The sequence below is a fragment of the Diaporthe citri genome (genome assembly GCF_014595645.1).
Source record: "Diaporthe citri strain NFHF-8-4 chromosome Unknown scaffold_16, whole genome shotgun sequence".
NCBI lineage: Eukaryota > Fungi > Ascomycota > Sordariomycetes > Diaporthales > Diaporthaceae > Diaporthe > Diaporthe citri.
This window is the reverse complement of record NW_025064861.1, coordinates 329,463-343,134: the sequence shown is the minus strand read 5'-3', so window position 1 is coordinate 343,134 and position 13,672 is coordinate 329,463.

Genomic DNA, 13,672 nt, shown 5'->3' with positions numbered 1-13,672 from the left:
TAGTTTTTAAAGTTATTAAAGATATTTTAAGTTTCTTATTTATATTATTTAAACTTATTTTTATTAAGAAAATTTATAAGGTATAGTTTAAATTATGCTAAGGCTTATTCTTTAAATAAAAAAGCTATATATATAATTTATTTTTTATTAAATTAATTATTATGATTATAAAAGTATTAATAAGCTTTGACTTAAGTAAGATAAGCTTATAATTACCTTAAAGAATTATTATAAGGCGTTAAATTAATAAGCTTAATAATTTTTATTAATTTAATTAAGATATTAATAATATTAATAATGTTTTAAAATATCTTAATTTTAAGCTTAAGTTTTTTTATTTTATTATTTTAGCTAGCTTATTTTTAAATATAAATATAAAGTTTCTTAATTTTCTTTATTATCTTTAAGTATTATGCTTATAAAAGTTTAAAATTATTATTATTTAGCTTTTATTAAAAGTTTTTTTAAATATAATTAAAAGATATATTAAAGTAAGGATTGTAATTATATAAGTTATTATTTAAAGTTTATATAAAATAATTTAATAAAAATAATTAAAATATAATAATTATAATTAATTCTTAATTAATAAACTTAATAAATAAGTTTATATTTAAGAAATATTTAAAGTAATAATATTTTAAATAATAAATAATAATAATAAATTAAAAGCTTTATAATTATTTAGGGTAAATACTTAAACTAATTATTAAATAGTTATTTTAAGTTAATATTATTTATTAATAATAAGTATAATTTATTTTTTTAATTAAGGTATTAAAAGCATTGCTTTTAATAGCTTATTTAAAGCATTATTTACTTAAAGTAATAAGAGTAATAAAAGCATTAAATTATTTAAATTATTTAAAGCAAAATATTGCTTTAATTATCTTAATTATTTATTTACTTTATTATATAACCTATTTTTATTATATAATAAATCCTTTTAAGCCTGCCTTGCTAGCTTATAAGGTTTATTTATACCTTTAAGGAATTAATAATGCTCCCTTAGTTTTATTCTTATTATGTTTATAATAAATAATTATAACTTTATAAATATCTTTATAAAGAAAACGTTAAATAAAACCCTTAAATAATTTATAAATATAAATAAAATTATGATTAAGATATAAGGTTATATTAATTAAAGATAATTATTTATTTAAATAAAAGGAAATATTATAAATTAACTTAATTATAATAATATTATTAAGAAAAAATTATAATAATAACTTAATTTTTATATTTATTAATAAAAATATATTAAATTAATAAAAGTTTAAATTTTTCCATTAATTACTTATAAATTACCTTATAAAATAATATAATTAATTAATTTTTAAATATATTTCTTTTAAAGGTAAATATTTATATTTAAGATTTTAATAATAATGCTTATATATTAAGGGTTTTAAATAATAAGGATTATTATTATCTTATGAATAATTAAGTTATTAGCTTATATTTAATAAATATCTTTAATTAAATTTTATAATTTAATATTTATATATTAATTTTATATATTAAAGATCTTATTTATTAATCTTTAAAAGTTATTTTTTTTTATTTTTTCTTTATAATTAATTAATTTTTATTTTATTATAAAAATTAAGTATAATTAAGTTAAAGTTAAATTAAATTAAAATATATTATAAGTTAAAAATTAAATAATTATATTATTAATTTAAGGGTTTAATTTAATCTTTATTTAACTTAAATATTATAAATAATAAAAGCATAAGTTTATAAAATACATTATAAATAAAATATTTATATAATAATTATATTAATTTATACTTTATAAATTAATATAATTAAAATATTTTAGTTTATATTTATATTAAAAAAACTTATAATTATTAATTATATATTTAAATAAAATAATTACCTTTTAATCTTTTAATAATAATTTAAGTTATTTAATATATTTATTTTTTATAAGTATTTAATATAATTAAATAAGTATATACTTTTAATTAATTTAATTAATTAATACTTTAAACTTAATAATTTTAAGTTTAATTTAACTTTTTTTCTTAAATACTTTTTAAAAATATATATTAATTATTTAATTAAAGATTATTAATATAATTATAAGTATATTATAAGGAAATAATAATATTAAATATAATAAGCATTATAAATAATTAATATTAAAGCATTATTAAGTAAGGGTTATATATTATAATATATAATTATTCTTAAATAATTTATAATTAAAAAAAGGTTTATGACTTATAATTATAAGCTTTTTTTCTTTTATATAATAATAATAATATTTTATTTATATTATTTTAAACCTATTTAAAAATAAAAAATTATATAATATGCAATCCCTTTATAAATTTTTATAAGGAAAAATTATATAAAATAGCTAAAAGAAACCTTTATATTACTACCTTTTTATAATAACGTAATTATTTATTTATATTATATTAAATTAATATAGGTTTTATACTTATATTATAAATTTTTTAAAAAGGGAGAGTTTTTCTTTTCTTTATAATTCTTTTATAAAGTTTTTAAATAATTTTTTATTATTTTCTTATTTAAAAAGGTAATAAAAAACTATTTATAAGGGCAATAAAATTTACCTTAAAGAGCTTAAATAATTATAATATTTTATTATTTCTTTACTTTCCTTTTTTTTATAATATATTATTTCTTAAATAAATACTTAATTATTAGCAATTTTATTAAGAATTTAAAATATTAATAATAATATTATAACTTTTTTAAAAACTTTTTTTAACTTAATTTAGCTTTTACTTTCTTTTAATATTATTATAATTTCTTTACAATTATTATTATATTTAATAATATTAAAAATTAACTTAAGGTTTTAAAATATAATTTTTATAATATTATTATAATTTCTTAAAAAAATTATTATAATTTTTATTAAGTTTCTTAATGAAATTAATAATAAAAACAATCCTTTTAAGGCTTTTAATGCTCTTTATAAGCATTATTATATTATTATTATAATTATTAAAAAAGTTATTTTAGCTATTATTTACTTTAAGGTTAATAAATTTATTATAATTATTTTATAAGTCTTTTTTTATTTTTTTTTAAAAAATATTAAAGCTATAAATTATATTTTAAACTTTAATTAAATTATTAAAATGCTTTAATATATTTTTAATAAATTCTTTATAATTATTAATAAAATTTATTTTATTATTATTACTTAAAATTATATAATAAATAATATATATTATTATTATTAATATATTAAGCATTATATTAATAAAATTATATTATTATAATTCTTTATATTTAAGCTATAAATAAGTATTTATAATTTCTTTATAATCTTTTTATAAATTTATAATAAATTTTAAGTAAAAAATTATATAAAAAACTATTATTAATATTATAAGGGAAATTATTAAAAATAATATAAAATTATAAAATCTTTTTAATACCTTTTTATAATCTTTTTTTAACTTTTTTATAAATTCTTAATAATGCTTTTACTTTAAAAATTAATATAGCTTTTTATAATATTATTTATATATTATATAAAATTTTTAATATTAAATATTTTAAAAGTATTATTAATATTATAACCTTTATAAATATTCTTTATAATTTCTTTATAACTTTAATTAACTTTTTTAATATAATATTTATTATTATAAGGTTTTTAATAAATATTTATATTTAATTACTTAAAAGTTATAAGTTTTTATTATATTTTATATTATTAATTATAAGTTTTTTATAACTTTTAATAAACTTAACTTTTAAAAAGTTCTTTATAAAGTTAAGTTAATTTATTATATAATTAATAAAACTAACTTTTAATTTATTATATTTATTATTAATTAAAAATTAATAATAATTTATAATAAGCTTTTAATAAAAATATTTTATTTAAAATTATTAAAACTTTTTTCTTAGCTTTATCTTAATCCTTATTTTTTTTAATAATATATAATAATTATAATAATTAACTATATACTTATTATATTTTTTTTATAATTTAAAATAATAATATTAATTTAATATACTTAGTTAATTAAGCTTTACCCTTTATAAGCTTTACTTTTAATTTAATATAACTTTAAATTAAGTTTTTTAAAACCCTTTATATTAAATTATTATCTTTTTTTAATTTTATTCCCTTTTTTATATATTTTTATTATTTTAACTTTTTTATTATAATTTTATCCTTAAATAATAACTTATTAATAATAAATTATAATAAATATTAATTATTTCTTATTATATAATATTTTAAGTTTAAGTTATTTTAAAAAGGATTATTATAAGTTTATAAAATTTAAAAACTTTTTTTATTAATTAATAATTAATTTATTATTACTTTAAGGTTAATCTTTTATTAAAATCTTGCTTTTTTTATTTTATTTTAAATAAATTAATTAAGACTTTTATATTTATTTCCTTATTTTATTAAATAATTTAATTATAAAGTTAACATTTCCTTAGCTAGCTAATATAAAGTATTTATTAAATTACTCTTTATACTTTTTTTAAGTTATTAAAAGCTTTATAAAAATTGTAATTACTTTTAATCTTTAAGTAAATAGCCTTAAATTAAAATAAGGATCTTAAATAAATAATAATAAAATAATAAATTATTTTATACCTTTTATAATTATATCTTAATATATTAACTTCTTTAACTTAAGCTTAAAAAAGAAAGGCTTTTAACCTTATTACTTTTATTTATATTTAAGTTAATAAAAATGCTTTTACCGTAATTAATAAGTATCTTAATACCCTTATAATAAAATTAAATATTAAGAAATTTACTATGTAAATTACCTTTTTAAAATATTTATTTTAAGCTTATAATTTATTATTTTACTTTTTATTTTAATCTTAAATTATAACCTTTCTTAAATTAAGTTAATCCCCTTATTATTTTAATATTTTAAAGCTTTTATTATAATTTATTATCTTTATATATTTATTAATATATTTTTATTTACATTATTTTATTTATTTTAATTATCTTTAAATTTTAACTTAAGTTCTTTAAATAAAATTTATAATAAATAATTATATTAATCTTTATTTAAATATTATTACTTATTTATTTAAATAAAAGTTTAAAAGAGGAATCTTTATTTTTATTTTAAAATTTTAAATAATAATTAGCTTATATACTTATATAATTACTTAAATATAATAATTTTATATTTCTTTAAAAAGTTATATAATATTTATTCTTTATAAATTATTTATATTTTTTTAAGTATTTTATAATTTTATTATAATATTTTATTAAAAGCAAGTAAATTAATATTATTAGCAAACCTTATTATTACTATTCTTAAAATATTATATAATTATTAATAAAGCAATATAATATAAATAATAAATAAAATAAGGAATAAAGGGAATCCTTATAAAATCCTTACCTATATTTTAAAAGAATTTAATATTTTCTTATTAAAATTAATTTACATTAATTTCTTTAAAAATAAAATTATATAAAATATTATATTTAGCTTAAGGTTTAATAATTTATAAGTATTTTTAATAATACTTTATAATAAACTTTATTAAATGCTTTTAATAAATTTAATTATAAAAATAAGGCTACTTTAAAATATTATTATATTTTTAAAATAAGGTTTATAATTACTTATATTATAAGCTTTATATTATATACCTTTTAATTTTTTATTTAACTTTTTAATAATATCCTTATAATCTTTATAAAAAACTATAAACTATCCTATAAAGATTACTTTTATAATCTTTCTTAAATTATTAAAAAAAGCAATTAACATTTAGCTTTTTATTTATAAGCTTTTAATAATGTTTTTCTTTTGCTTTTTTAATATAATTATTATATTTTTTTAAAAGCTATTAAGAAATATTTAATTTAAAAGCTGCTTTAAGTAAGGGTTATAATAGCTTTATAAATAAGTTACTTATAAGCTTTTAAAAATTTAATATTAAGGAAATTTTTACTTAATAAAATAAGAAATAATAAGGCATTAAGGGCCTTTTTAATATTATATATATTTATATTTATATTATAAAGCTAAGTATTTTAAATTCTTTTTAATTTTATAGTAAAGTTATTAATAAATAAAGTAATAATTACTTTGAAAAAAAATTTATAAGTAATAATATTTACTTTTCTTTTATATTTTTTTTAAAAAAGCTTTTATTATTATTTTATAATAAAGGGATTTTTATTAGCTTTAATAAGTAATAACTTTAAATTTAAGCTTATTTTTTTTAATAATTATAAAAAATTTTACTTTATAATTACTTTTATTATTATGTTTTATTATATTTAAGCTTTAATAATATAAATTATTTCCTTTTTTTTTAGCTAAGGCTTATTTATTAAATTATATATTTATTTATATTATAAGCTATCTTTAAGGTTATATTAAATGTTATTTATTATAAAAAAGTAATAAGTTAATTTTACTTTATTTTTTATTAAGTTATAATAAAAATAAATAATAATTATTAAAAGCTTTTAATTATTTTAATAAGCATTATATAATTTATTTTTTAAAAATTATATCTTTATAAATTCTTATTATTTTCTTAATTAATTTATTAAGATATTTTTATTATTTAAGAAAGATAATTTAACTTAATTAAGTTAAAAAAGCTTATAAATTTTACTATAATATTATTTAAAATTTAAATATAATTAATAATAAAGTTCCTTTTTATTCTTCCTTTTCTTTATATTTATATAAACTTTCTTATTAATATTAAAAGGCTAAGATTTTATCTTATTATAAGTTTAAAAAGTATTTTTACCCTTTTAAAGCTTTTATTATACTTATTTTATAATAATAAATAAAGATTTATGTTTTTTATATATATTTTTTAATTTTAATTAATATTGCTTTTTAAAAATAAATAAATAAAAGTATTTTAAGTTTTATTATAATATTTTTATTATATATAAATAAAATAAAATAATATATTATAATTATTTTCTTATAATATAATATATATTTAATTTATCTTTATATTAGCTTTTTAATAACTTTTTAATAACTTTTTTATTATATAAAGCATTGCTTTACTTTTTTTTTTATTATATTATATAATATTAACCTTTTTAAAAATAATATAAGGCCTTTATATTTTTTTTAAAAACTTTTTTTTAAGTTATAATATTATTAAATTACTTTAAGTAATAATAAATCTTTATTATATTTTTATACTTTTTTTATTAATTTTAAGTAACAACCTTTATTATTAAGTTAAAAGTAATATAATAACTTTATGCCTTCTTTATATTAATAATATAGTTTTTTTATTTAATTTTTATATATTTACTTAAAGTATCTTTTTAATATTTTAATTTTTTAAGTTAAAGGCTTAAGATTTATAGCCTTTTTTATTTAATATTATTAATAAAAAAGTAGGTTAAGCTTAATTAATAATATTTAAAAAAGCTTATTATTATATTAATTTCTTTACTTTTATAAAAGTAATAAATTTTTCATAATAAATAAAATTTATATAACATATTTATTTATTAGCCTTAAAGTAATTCTTTTATTTATATAATATATATTATTGCTTATAATTAATGCATTTTTATATAATATTTCTAATAAAACTTAAGTATGCTGCTTTTTTTAAAAATATCTTTCTTTAATATAATGGCTATATTATAATAATATTTTGCAAAACTTTGCTTTATAGCCTTATTTATAGTAGTTAAAGCATTATTAAGGCTTTATATTGCCCTTAAATAATTTATTATTAAATATATGCCCTTTTTAAAAGCTTTAAAGTTATGTAACTTTTTAATATTATTTTATTGCTTAATCTTTATAATTATATTATAGGTTTAAGTAATAATAATATTGCATTAAGTTAATATATAAACCTTTATTATTATAATTTTATTTACTTATTTTAATTTTTTTTAAAAAACTTTAATTAAATTATGCCTTATAAGAATTATAAAAATCTCCTTAATTATAATTATATATATTTTTTAAGATATCTTTATTCTTTCTTTAATAATTTATAGCTATTTAATATTATATAAATATTAATCTTTTTTATTATTTATTTTAAATATTAATAAATATACCTTATCTTTATTTATCTTTATTATAATTACTTTATATATTTACTTTATATATATATTAATTACTTAAATAATATTTAAAAAGCTTTACTTTTAAAGTTTAATTAATTAAAAGCTAAATTTAATTATAATTTATTATTAATATTTTATTAAGATTATCTTAACTAAGGAATTAATTATAAGGGCATTAAAACTTTTCTTTATAATTATTATATATTTTATTACGCTAATTATTTTATACTTAAAAGTAACTTAAATAGCTTTAATAATTTCTTTTTATAAATTTACTTATATAATTAATATATTAATTTACTTTATATTATTATATTATGCTTACTTATTATAATATTTATTTATAATTATTAAAATATAATAAAGAGTTTTTATTTAATTTTTTATAAAGTTATTACAAGTTCCCTTTTTAAAGATCTTTATAATAAATTAATTAAGAATATTATTTTCATTATTATTAATAATTATAAGCTTTATATTAACCTTATTTACCTTTTAATATATATTTATAATAATATTATATGCTTTTTTATTATAATATTTATAATAATAACTTTAAGCTAAATTAATATTATCTTTATTTATTATTATTAATATTACTTTTATATTATTATTATAAAAGTTTATAACTATTATAATAAGGTTAAATTAATTATATTAAAATGAATTCCATTATTAAATTAATATTTTAAGGTATTATATTAATATTATAATGGGTTTTTAATAAAATTAACCTTTTTAAGGAAATCTTTTCTTTTATATAATTAATTTAAATATAATTAATTTATTATTAATAAATATATATTAACTTAATTAATAAATTTAATAATTAAAAAAAATATTTAAATATAATATTTAATAATATTAAGTTAAGTTATATTAAATTAACTTAATATTAAGTTAGTTTTTATTATTATAAATAAAATTAATTTTTAATTAAAAATTAACTTTAACTTAATATTATTAAATATTATATTTAAATAGTTTAATTATATAATTTAAATAAATATAGATTATTTAAAATTAATAATATAAAGTTATTATTTTTTAAAAAAGTTTATTTTTACTTTAAATATATAATAATTATAATCTTAATTTTTTATATTATATTATTAAAAGTTAACTTAAAAATATAAATAAATAATTTTTTTATTATAAGCTTATAAAGAAAAATTATATTTTAAAGGTTAAAGAAAATCTTTATGCTTTTATTATGGTTTAAGATTTACTTATTGTAATTAATTAGCGGGCTTTAACCTTATAAAAATAAGCTTTAGCGTAGATATAAATAAAAAGCAAACCTCTTCCTTTGCACTTTAAATATGAACCTTATTTAAATACCTTATAATAAATAACTTAAGGTTACCTTATAATATATATTTAAAGTCTTCTTATATTATAAACTTATAATATAATTATATAAAACTTAATATAATAAGATTTAAAAAAAATAATAATAACTTGCTAAGCCCTTCTTTATCTTAAGGAACTCTTATCTTAAGAATATTTAGCAACTTAGGTAATAAAAATAAGGATTAAGTTTATAATAAATAAGAAGGTAATTAGCATTAAAAGGGCTAAATTCTTTTATATATTTAATTAATTAAAAACTTTTTATAATTAATTTTTACCTTATATTAATTTTATAAAGGTATTTAAAAAGTAATTAAAAAGCTTTTTAAAAAAGGTTTGCCTTATGCTTAAAAACCCTTTTAAGCAAAGATATATTTAGCTTAGCTTAATTATATTATAGTAATATTATAAAAAAGAAATAATAAAATTTCTTACTTAATTTAATTAATTAATTTATATAATAAAGATTTAAAATTAGCTAAATAAATATAAAATATTATTAATAATTAATAACTTAATCTTTATAATAAAAGCTTAACTTAATTATAAAAAGTAGCTAGAAATATTTAAGATTTTTTACTTTATTTTATAATAATATAAAGGCATTTTTAATATTATAATAAGGAAGAATAATATTTAACTTTAAAATAATAAAGTAATAAATATTAATATTATAATAATTTTAATAAATAAAGTTAAGTATTTTATATATAATTAGCTTAATTATTATAAGTATAATTATTTTAATTATTATAAGAAAATAAGATTATAACTTTTATTAATTAAAATTAATAAAAAAAAGTAATTTATTTAAGGTAATATAAAATTTTTTTTATAAAATAGGGCTTAAAATATTGCTAGCTTAATATTAACTTAAGCTTAAAGTAAGTTAGCTATATATTAATTAATTTAATATTATAAAATATATAAAATTTAAAAATTCCTTATTAATAAAGTAAATTATTTATAATTAAGTATTAATTAATTATAAATTATATAATAAATTTATAATTTTAAAATTTTAAGTAATAAAGTTTATATAAAAAACTTAAATTAATAAATTATAAAAATATTATTAATTTAGCTATTAATTAATACTTAAATATTTCTTTTTTATTAACTTACTTTAATTAATATATTAAATTATAAGTGCTAAAAGTATATTAATTATAAAAAATAAGCTAGGCTTTTAATGTATTTAAAAAGCATTAAGATATAATTAAATAATTATATAAAGAGCAATATTTAATTTATAATTAAATTATAATATTTTTTATTTTTTATTATATAGTTATTTTTTAAGCTTATTATAAGAATTTAAAAAATAAGGATATATTATAATTTAAGCTTTATTTATTATAATTAATTAATAGCTTTAGCTTTATAAAAATAACCTTTAATATAAATATAAATAGGGAGTAAATCTTTTTCTTTATACTTTAAATATAAACTTTATTTAAGTACCTTATGATAAATAACTTAAAGCTAGCTTATAATAGCTTTATCTTTTTATAACTTTATAATAATATTATTATTACCTTATAAAAAGTATTTTTAATAATTATACCCTTAAAAAATCTTTAAAATAAGAAATATTTAAATAATAAGTTATTATAACTTTATTATAAGCCTTTATATTTATTAAAAGCTTATAATAAGCTAAAAGATATAACAACCTTTAAGCAACTTAAAAAAGCTTTTCTTTAAGTTTAATTATTTAAGGAAGGCAATGTAATTTTATTTATAAGGGCGGTAAAATTTTATCTCTTTAAATATTTAAACCCTTACTTCCTTTAGCATTTCCCTTTTTATCTTCTTTTTCCTTATTTTTTATATTATAAGCTTATTTAAAAATAATTTTTTAACTTATTAAATTAAAAGTTTAAAATTTTAAAATAGTTTAATTTATTAAATATAATAATTATTTTAAATTAATAAAATAAATTAATAAAATTATTATAAATAATTATAAAGTAAACTTAATTATTTAAGCTTTTTAAAAAAAATAAAATAAAATAATATTAACTTTTAAAGAAGTTAATATATTTATGAAGATTTTTAAAAATTATAAAAAGTTTTTTAATTAAATTTAATAATTAATTAATATAAAATTAAAATTAAAAAGTTTTAATTAAAAAATATATTTAAAAAAAACTTTTAAGAGAATTTAAAGGATTAATTAATAAAATGCTAAGCTTTATTTATTAATAATTAAAAAATAATTATTATTTAATAAATATAATTAAAAAATATAATTATAAGTTTTTTTATTACCCTTATATTTAAAAAAAGATAAATTAATATAAAAAATATATTAAAAAGTATTTTAAAAAGATTATTTAATTATAATACATATATATATAAGATAAGCAAGCATTATTATTATAAGGCCCAATTAATATAGCCCTACAGCCACCTTTATTAAATTTAATAAACAGTAAATATATCATGAAAGATAGCTACCTAGTAAATTCACGGTAAATCCATGGTAAATTTACTATTTATAATAAATTTATAAGTAATTCACGTTATTAACCATAGAAAATGCCTAAGGCATTAAAATTAACAGTTAAAAACCAGCCCTTGCAATATATTAAACTAAGTAAAAGATAATATAAAATATATTATTATAATAATTATTAAAATTAGTTAGAAATATAAGGATTTTATTATATAATATATAAAAAATTAATAATTAAAAGTTTTATTATTTTAAATTAAATTAATATAATTAATTATTTTAATATAAAAACTTTTAATATTGCTTTAATAAAGGTAGATAAGTAATTAAAATATTTAAACTTAAATTATATAATAAAAATAAATATTTTTTCTTTTTTAAATTAAAAATGTTAAATATTTAATAAAAGAAATATATTAAGAAATTATATATTTAATAGAAAATAAAATTTTAAATTATTAATAATAAAGATAAAAATAATAAAATTATTTTAAAAACAGTTAATAATTAATATATAATAATTAACTTTATTAAAAATAATTTTAAAATATTTAATTTAAATTTAACTTAACGTAAATAAATATTTATAATATATAATAAAGAAAATTAATTAATAAAAAAACTTATTATATAATTATTTTAAATTATAATACTTAAATATAAAATAATATATTAATGAATTAAAAATTACTTGAAAAATAATATAAATAAAGCATTTATAATAAAATATTTTAATTTTATTATAAATATAAAAAAATCATTTAATTACTTTAAATTATTAAATATATATATATATATAAATTAATATTAAATAAAAACTTATATTTAAAGAAATTTTAAAAAAATTACCTTAAATACATTATATAATAATTTAATTTAAAAATTTTATACATTTAATTAAAGAAATAATGCTTATATAAATAACCTTATATAAATAAAATTAAAAATATATATTTATAAATAAAAGCCTTAAATATTATAAAATTAAGCAAGACTTTTATTAAAAGTTAATAAGCTATAACTTTATAAAAGAAAGAATTAAAAAAGATATATTTATAATTATTTATAATAATTAAAAAAGTTATAATAATAAAAAAGGGGATATTTAAATTAATTAATAATTAAAGTTATTATAAAAAATATAATAAAATTATATAAAGGAAAATATAAAAATTAAGTTAATTAAAAATAAAATTCCTTAAATTAAAAAAGCTGCTTTATATATATATATATCTTTATATTTTTATAGCTTATTATTATATATTTTTTAAAAAGGCGCTATATTAATAATATTTAAAATAAAACTTATATAAAAAAATATAAAAAGCCTTAAAAAATATTATTAATTTTTAAATATAAATTTAAGCCCTTTAAAGATTAAGATTTAAATTAAAATGTAAAACTTTAAAACTTATTAAGAAAGAATTAATATAAAAGGTTAAAGATTAATTATTAAGGTATTATATTATTAATATTAAGGCTAAGGGAGCTTTTATTATAAATATTATAAAAAAATACCCTTTAAAGCACTTAATAATATTAAACTTATAAATTTATAATTAATAACTTATAATAATTATATATAATTAAGAAATTAAGAATTACTTATTATAATAATAATAATATTTTATTTATATAAAGCTACAATATATATATATATATACATATATATAGAGCTTGCTATTTTAGCATGCGGTCCCTTTGCAAATTCACTTATATTGGAAAAACCATGCCCTAAAGCTAAATAAAAACTAATATGCCTTTTAATTCCTTTAATTAGG